Source organism: Arachis ipaensis, chromosome B9 (assembly GCF_059453495.1).
Source record: "Arachis ipaensis isolate K30076 ecotype BB chromosome B9, ASM5945349v1, whole genome shotgun sequence".
Lineage (NCBI taxonomy): Eukaryota > Viridiplantae > Streptophyta > Magnoliopsida > Fabales > Fabaceae > Arachis > Arachis ipaensis.
Window position 1 is genome coordinate 110,436,433 of NC_142444.1, and position 8,348 is coordinate 110,444,780.

The 8,348-nt window shown below is 38.0% G+C and overlaps 1 non-coding gene across 1 annotated transcript; it reads right to left on the reverse strand.

Annotated features, from left to right (window-relative positions):
• Positions 1-2,956: 2,956 nt before the first annotated feature.
• LOC148545898 (small nucleolar RNA R71) lies at positions 2,957-3,064 on the reverse strand. The gene has a single exon (XR_015900509.1). It is a non-coding gene; the product is annotated as a small nucleolar RNA R71 (small nucleolar RNA).
• Between the last annotated feature and the right edge of the window lie 5,284 nt (positions 3,065-8,348).

An 8,348-nucleotide genomic window follows, 5' to 3' on the forward strand; every position in this document is an offset into this window, starting at 1 on the left:
CCTATTCCAGCATGATCGAGAACTGACAGATGAATAGCCGTGCCGTGACAGGATGCGTTGACCACTTTCACTGAGAGGATAGGATGTAACCATTGACAAGGGTGATGCCTCCAGACAATTAGTCGTGCCGTGACAGGGCATTTCGATCATTTTCCCGAGAGAAGACCGAAAGTAGCCATTGACAATGGTGATGCATTACATAAAGCCAGCCATGGAAAGGAGTAAGACTGATTGGATGAAGATAGCAGGAAAGCAGAGGTTCAGAGGAACGAAAGCATCTCTATTCGCTTATCTGAAATTCTCACCAATGATTTACATAAGTATTTCTATCAATATTTTATTAATTAATTTCGAAAACCCCACTACTATTTTATATCTGCCTAACTGAGATTTACAAGGTGACCATAGCTTGCTTCATGCCAACAATCTCCGTAGGATTCGACCCTTACTCACGTAAGGTATTACTTGGACGACCCAGTGCACTTGCTGGTTAGTTGTGCGAAGTTGTAAACCATGGTATTGGCATCATGTTTTTGGCGCCATTACCAGGGAAAGAAAGAGCGATGAATTTTACATAATCAAAGTGAAATCACAATTTCTGCGCACCAAGTTTTTGGCGCCGTTGCTGGGGATTGTTCGAGTTTGGACAACTGACGGTTCATCTTGTTGCTCAGATTGGGTAACTTTCTTTTTGTTTTGTTTTCAAAAATTTTTCAAAAATCTTTCAAAAATTTCTCCTTTGTTTTCGAAAAATAAAATAAAAATGTTTTCAAAAATATTTTTTTTTTCAGAATTTTTAAGAATGAATTCTAGTGTTTCATAAAGCATGTTGAAGCCTGGTTGGCTATAAAGCCACGACTGTAGGGCATGTTAGACGTGTCATGTCTGAGTACATACTAAAGCTTAGCTGGCTATTAACCCATGCCTGACCCTTTGATTGGAGCTTTAGACTAAAGAGCATAAGATTCCTGGAATTCATATTAAAAATTTTGGAATCCTTATTTTTCTTTTTCAAAATGATTTTCAAAAAAATTAAAAGAAAATACAAAAAAATTCATAAAATCATAAAAATAAAAAATATTTCATGTTTCTTGTCTGAGTCTTGAGTCAAGTTGAAAGTTTGGTGTCAATTGCATCTTCATATTGCATTTTTTCGAAAATTTTCTTGCATTCATAGTGTTCTTCATGATCTTCAAGTTGTTCTTGGTAAGTCTTCTTGTTTGATCTTTGCACTTGCATGTTTTGTGTCTTTTCTTGTTTTTCATATGCATTCTTGAATTCTTAGTGTCTAAGCATTAAAGAATTCTAAGTTTGGTGTCTTGCATGTTTTCGTTGCATTAAAAATTTTTCAAAAAAATGTGTTCTTAATGTTCATCATGATCTTCATAGTGTTCTTGGTGTTCATCTTGACATTCATAGCATTCTTGCATGCATTCATTGTTTTGATCCATAACTATTCATGCATTGCATCATTTTTCTTGTTTTCTCTCTCATCATAAAAATTCAAAAATAAAAAAAATATCTTCACCTTTTTCTCTTAAAATTTCGAAAATTAGATTTGACTTTTTCAAAAAAATTTTCAAGTTGTTTTCATGAGTCAAATCAAATTTTCAATTTAAAAATCTTATCTTTTTCAAAATCTTTTTCAAAAATCAAATATTTTTCATTTTTCTTAGTTATTTTCAAAAATTTCAAAAACATTTTTCAAAAATCTTTTTCCTAATTTTAAATCATATTTTCGAAAATAACAATAACAATTAATGTTTTGATTCAAAAATTTCAAGTTTGTTACTTACTTGTGAAGAAAGATTCAAACTTTAAGTTCTAGAATCATATCTTATGATTTCTTGTGAATCAAGTCATTAATTGTAATTTTAAAATTCAAATCTTTTTCAAAAACTAATTTCTATCATATCTTTTAAAAAATATCTTCTTATCTTATCTTTTTCAAAAATTTGATTTCAAAATATCTTTTCTAACTTCCTAACTTCTTATCTTTTCAAAATTTGTTTCAACTAACTAACTAACTTTTGTTTGTTTCTTATCTTTTTCAAAACTACCTAACTAACTCTCTCTCTCTCCAATTTTCGAAAATATCTCCCTCTTTTTCAAAATTTCTTTTTAATTAACTAATTATTTCAATTTTTAAATCTTAATTTTTGAAAACTACTAACCTTTTTCAAAAACTATTTTCGAAAATCACTAACTCTATTTCAAAAATTATTTTCGAAAATTCTCCTTCTCTCTCATATCCTTCTATTTATTTATTCATCTACTAACACTTCATCTCACCCAAATTCGAACCCTCTCTTCCATCTGTGTTCGAATTTCTTCTTCTTCTTTTCTTCTACTCACACTGGGACCTCTATACTGTGGTAAAAAGGACCCCTATTATTATTATTTTCCTGTTCTCTCTTTTTCATATGAGTAAGAGCAAAGACAAGAATATTCTTGTTGAAGCAGATCCAGAACCTGAAAGGACTCTGAAAAGGAAACTAAGAGAAGCTAAAATACAACAATCCAGAGATAACCTTTTAGAAATTTTTGAACAAGAAGAGGAGATGGCAGCCAAAAATAATAATAATGCAAGGAGAATGCTTGGTGACTTTATTGCACCTAATTCCAATTTACATGGAAGAAGCATCTCCATTCCTACCATTAGAGCAAACAACTTTGAGCTGAAACCTCACTAGTTTCTCTGATGCAGCAGAACTGCAAGTTTCATGGACTTCCATCTGAAGATCCTTTTCAGTTCTTAACTGAATTTTTGCAGATCTGTGATACTGTTAAGACTAATAGAGTAGATCCTGAAGTCTACAGGCTCATGCTTTTCCCTTTTGCTGTAAGAGACAGAGCTAGAGTGTGGTTGGACTCTCAACCCAAAGACAGCCTGAACTCTTGGGATAAGCTGGTCACGGCTTTCTTAGCCAATTTTTTTCCTCCTCAAAAGCTGAGCAAGCTTAGAGTGGATGTTCAAACCTTCAAACAAAAAGATGGTGAATCCCTCTATGAAGCTTGGGAAAGATACAAACAGTTGACCAAAAAGTGTCCTTCTGACATGCTTTCAGAATGGACCATCCTGGATATATTCTATGATGGTTTATCTGAGTCATCAAAGATGTCATTGGATAATTCTGTAGGTGGATCCATTCACCTAAAGAAAACGCCTGCAGAAGCTCAAGAACTCATTGACATGGTTGCTAATAACCAGTTCATGTACACTTCTGAGAGGAATCTTGTGAGTAATGGGACGCCTATGAAGAAGGGAGTTCTTGAAGTTGATACTCTGAATGCCATATTGGCTCAAAACAAAATATTAACTCAGCAAGTCAATATGATTTCTCAGAGTCTGATTGGAATGCAAGCTACATCCAATAGTACTCAAGAGGCTTCTTATGTAGAAGAAGCTTATGATCCTGAAAACCCTGCAATAACAGAGGTGAATTACTTAGGTGAACCTTATGGAAACACCTATAATCCATCATGGAGAAATCATCCAAATCTCTCATGAAAGGATCAAAGGCCTCAACAAGGCTTTAATAATGGTGGAAGAAACAGGTTTAACAATAATAAACCTTTTCCATCATCCACTCAGCAACAGACAGAGAATTCTGAACAAAATACCTCTAATTTGGCAAACTTAGTCTCTGATCTGTCCAAGGCCACTGTAAGTTTCATGAATGAAACAAGGTCTTCCATTAGAAATTTGGAAGCACAAGTGGGCCAGCTGAGTAAAAGGATCACTGAAATCCCTCCTAGTACTCTCCCAAGCAATACAGAAGAGAATCCAAAAGGAGAGTGCAAGGCCATTGACATAAGCACCATGGCCGAACCTGTAAGGGAAGGAGAGGACGTGAATCCCAAGGAGAAAGACCTCCTGGGACGTCCAATGATCAATAAGGAGTTTCCCTCTGAAGAACCAAAGGAATCTGAGACTCATCTAGAGACCATAGAGATTCCATTGAACCTCCTTATGCCATTCATGAGCTCTGATGAGTATTCCTCTTCTGAAGAGAATGAGGATGTTACTGAAGAGCAAACTACCAAGTTTCTTGGTGCAATCATGAAGCTGAATGCCAAATTATTTGGTATTGAAACTTGGGAAGATGAACCTCCCTTGTTCACCAATGAACTAAGTGATCTGGATCAACTGACATTGCCTCAGAAGAGATAGGATCCTGGAAAGTTCATAATACCTTGTACTATAGGCACCATGATCTTTAAGGCTCTGTGTGACCTTGGTTCAGGGATAAACCTCATGCCCCTCTCTGTAATAGAGAAACTGGGAATCTATGGGGTGTAAGCTGCTAAAATCTCATTAGAGATGGCAGACAATTCAAGAAAACATGCTTATGGACAAGTAGAGGATGTGTTAGTAAAGGTTGAAGGCCTTTACATCCCTGCTGATTTTATAGTCCTGCACACTGGAAAGGAAGAGGATGAATCCATCATCCTAGGAAGACCTTTCCTAGCCACAGCAAGAGCTGTGATTGATGTGGACAGAGGAGAATTGATCCTTCAATTGAATGAGGACAACCTTGTATTTACAACTCAAGGATCTCTCTCTGCATCCATGGAGAGGAAGCATAAAAAGCTTCTCTCAAAGCAGAGTCAACCAAAGCCCCCACAATCAAACTCTAAGTTTGGTGTTGGGAGGCCACAACCAAACTCTAAGTTTGGTGTCAAACCCCCATATCCAAACTCTAAGTTTGGTGTTGGGAGGTCTCAACAAAGCTCTGCAAATCTGTGAGGCTCCATGAGAGCCCACTGTCAAGCTATTGACATTAAAGAAGCGCTTGTTGGGAGGCAACCCAATTTTTATTTATCTAACTATATTTTTCTTAGTTATATGTCTTTATAGGTTCATGATCATGTTGAGTCACAAAATAAATATAAAAATTGAAAACGGAATCAAAAACAGCAGAAGAAAAATCACACCCTGGAGGAAGCATCTGCCTGGCGTTCAACGCCAGAACAGAGCATGGTTCTGGCGCTGAACACCCAAAATGGGCATCATCTGGGCGCTGAACGCCAGAATTGCACCTTGGAGAGGAGCTGGCACTGAACGCCCAGAACAAGCATGGTTCTGGCGTTCAACGCCAGAAATGGGCAACAAATGGGCGTTGAACGCCCAAAATGGGCACCAACCTAGCGCTGAACGCCCAGAGTTGTGTGCAAGGGCATTTTATATGCCTAATTTGGTACAAGGATGTAAATCCTTGAACACCTAAGGATCTGTGGACCCCACAGGATCACCTCAGGATCAGTGGACCCCACAGGATCCCCACCTACCTCCACTCACTTCTTCTCACCCCTCTTTCACATAATCCCATAAACACTCTTCCCCAAAACCCTTCACCAATCACCTCAATCTCTCTTCCCCATCACCTCGTCACCACTCACATCCATCCACTCTTCCCCATAAACCTACCTCATAAACTCTACCTACCTTCAAAATTCAAAATCAATTTCCCATCCAAACCCACCCTAAATGGCCGAACCTTCACCCCCCTCCCTTCCCTATATATAGCCCTCCATTCTTCCTCATTTTCACACAACACAACCCTCTCTTCTCTTCTTGGCCGAAATACAACCCCTTCTTCCTCTCCTCCATTTCTTCTTCTTCTTCATCTATTCTTTCTTCTCTTGCTCGAGGGCGAGAAAAATTTTAAGTTTGGTGTGGTAAAAGCATAAGCTTTTTGTTTTTCCATTACCATTGATGACACCTAAGACCGGAGAATCATCTAGAAAAGGAAAAGGGAAGACAAAAGCTTCCACCTCTGAGTCAGGGGAGATGGAAAGGTTCATCTCCAAAGCCCATCAAGACCACTTCTATGATGTTGTGGCCAAGAAGAAGGTGATCCCCGAGGTCCCTTTCAAACTCAAAAGAAATGAGTATTCGGAGATCCGACATGAAATTCAAAGAAGAGGTTGGGAAGTTCTAACAAATCCCATCCAACAAGTCGGCATCCTAATGGTTCAAGAGTTCTATGCCAATGCATGGATCACCAAGAACCATGATCAAAGTAAGAACCCGGATCCAAAGAACTATGTTACAATGGTTCGGGGGAAATACTTAGATTTTAGTCCGGAAAATGCGAGGTTGGCGTTCAACTTGCCAAACATGGAAGAGAACGCACGCCCCTACACAAGGAGAGTCAACTTTGATCAAAGGTTGGACCAAGTCCTTATGGACATATGTGTAGAAGGAGCCCAATGGAAAATTGACTCAAAAGGCAATCCGGTTCAACTAAGAAGACTGGACCTTAAGCCTATAGCTAGAGGATGGTTGGAGTTCATTCAATGCTCAATCATTCCCACTAGCAACCGGTCTGAAGTTACTATAGACTGGGCCATCATGATCCATAGCATCATGATTGGAGAAGAGGTGGAAGTTCATGAGATTATACCTCAAGAACTCTACAAGGTGGCTGACAAGTCCTCCACTATGGCAAGGTTAGCCTTTCCTCACCTCATTTGCCACCTATGCAATTCGGTTGGGATTGACATAGATGGAGATATCCTCATTAAAGAGGACAAGCCCATCACTAAGAAAAAGATGGAGCAAGCAAGAGAGCCCATTCATGGAGCTCAAGAGGCGTATGAAGCTCATCACCATGAGATCCCGGAGATGCCTCAAATGCATTTTCCTCCACAAAACTATTGGGAGCAAATCAACACCTCCCTAGGAGAATTGAGTTCCAATATGGGACAACTAAGGGTGGAACATCAAGAGCACTCCATCATCCTTCATGAAATAAGAGAAGATCAAAAAGCAATGAGGGAGGAGCAACAAAGACAAGGAAGAGACATAGAAGAGCTCAAGGACATCATTGGTTCCTCAAGAAGGAAACGCCACCATCACTAAGGTGGATTCATTCCTTGTTCTTATTTCTTCTGTTTTTCGTTTTCTATGTTATGTGCTTATCTATGTTTGTGTCTTCATTACATGATCATTAGTAGTTAGTAACTTTGTCTTAAAGTTATGAATATCCTATGAATCCATCACCTCTCTTAAATAAAAAATGTTTTAATTCAAAAGAACAAGAAGTACATGAATTTTGAATTTATCCTTGAACTTAGTTTAATTGATGTGTTGACAATGCTTCTTGTTTTCTGAATGTATGCTTGAACAGTGCATATGTCTTTTGAAGTTGTTGTTCATGAATGTTAAATATGTTGGCTCTTGAAAGAATGATGACTAGGAGACATGTTATTTGATAATCTGAAAAATCATAAAAATGATTCTTGAAGTAAGAAAAAGCAGCAAAGAACAAAGCTTGCAGAAAAAAAAAATTAGCAAAAAGAAAATTTAGAAAGAAAAAGAAAAAGCAAGCAGAAAAAGCCAAAGCTCTTAAAACCAAGAGGCAAGAGCAAAAAGCCAATAACCCCTAAAACCAAAAGGCAAGGGCAAATAAAAAGGATCCCAAGGCTTTGAGCATCAGTGGATAGGAGGGCCTAAAGGAATAAAATCCTGGCCTAAGCGGCTAAACCAAGCTGTCCCTAACCATGTGCTTGTGGCGTGAAGGTGTCAAGTGAAAACTTGAGACTGAGCGGTTAAAGTCAAGGTCCAAAGCAAAAAAAAAGAGTGTGCTTAAGAACCCTGGACACCTCTAATTGGGGACTTTAGCAAAGCTAAGTCACAATCTGAAAAGGTTCACCCAATTATGTGTCTGTGGCATTTATGTATCCGGTGGTAATACTGGAAAACAAAGTGCTTAGGGCCACGGCCAAGACTCATAAAATAGCTGTGTTCAAGAATCATCAAACTGAACTAGGAGAATCAATAACACTATCTGAACTCTGAGTTCCTATAGATGCCAATCATTCTGAACCTCAATGGATAAAGTGAGATGCCAAAACTATTCAAGAGGCAAAAAGCTATAAGTCCCGCTCATATGATTGAAGCTATGTTTCATTGATAGTTTGGAATTTATAGTATATTCTCTTCTTTTTATCCTATTTGATTTTCAGTTGCTTGGGGGCAAGCAACAATTTAAGTTTGGTGTTGTGATGAGCGGATAATTTATACGCTTTTTGGCATTGTTTTTAGTATGATTTTAGTAGAATCTAGTTACTTTTAGGGATGTTTTCATTAGTTTTTATGTTAAATTCACATTTCTGGACTTTACTATCAGTTTGTGTGTTTTTCTGTGATTTCAGGTATTTTCTGGATGAAATTGAGGGACTTGAGCAAAAATCAGATTAAGAGGTTGAAGAAGGACTGCTGATGCTGTTGGATTCTAACCTCCCTGCGCTCAAAGTGGATTTTCTGGAGCTACAGACCTCGAAATGACGCGCTTCCAATTGCGTTGGAAAGTAGACATCCAGGGCTTTCCAGAAATGTA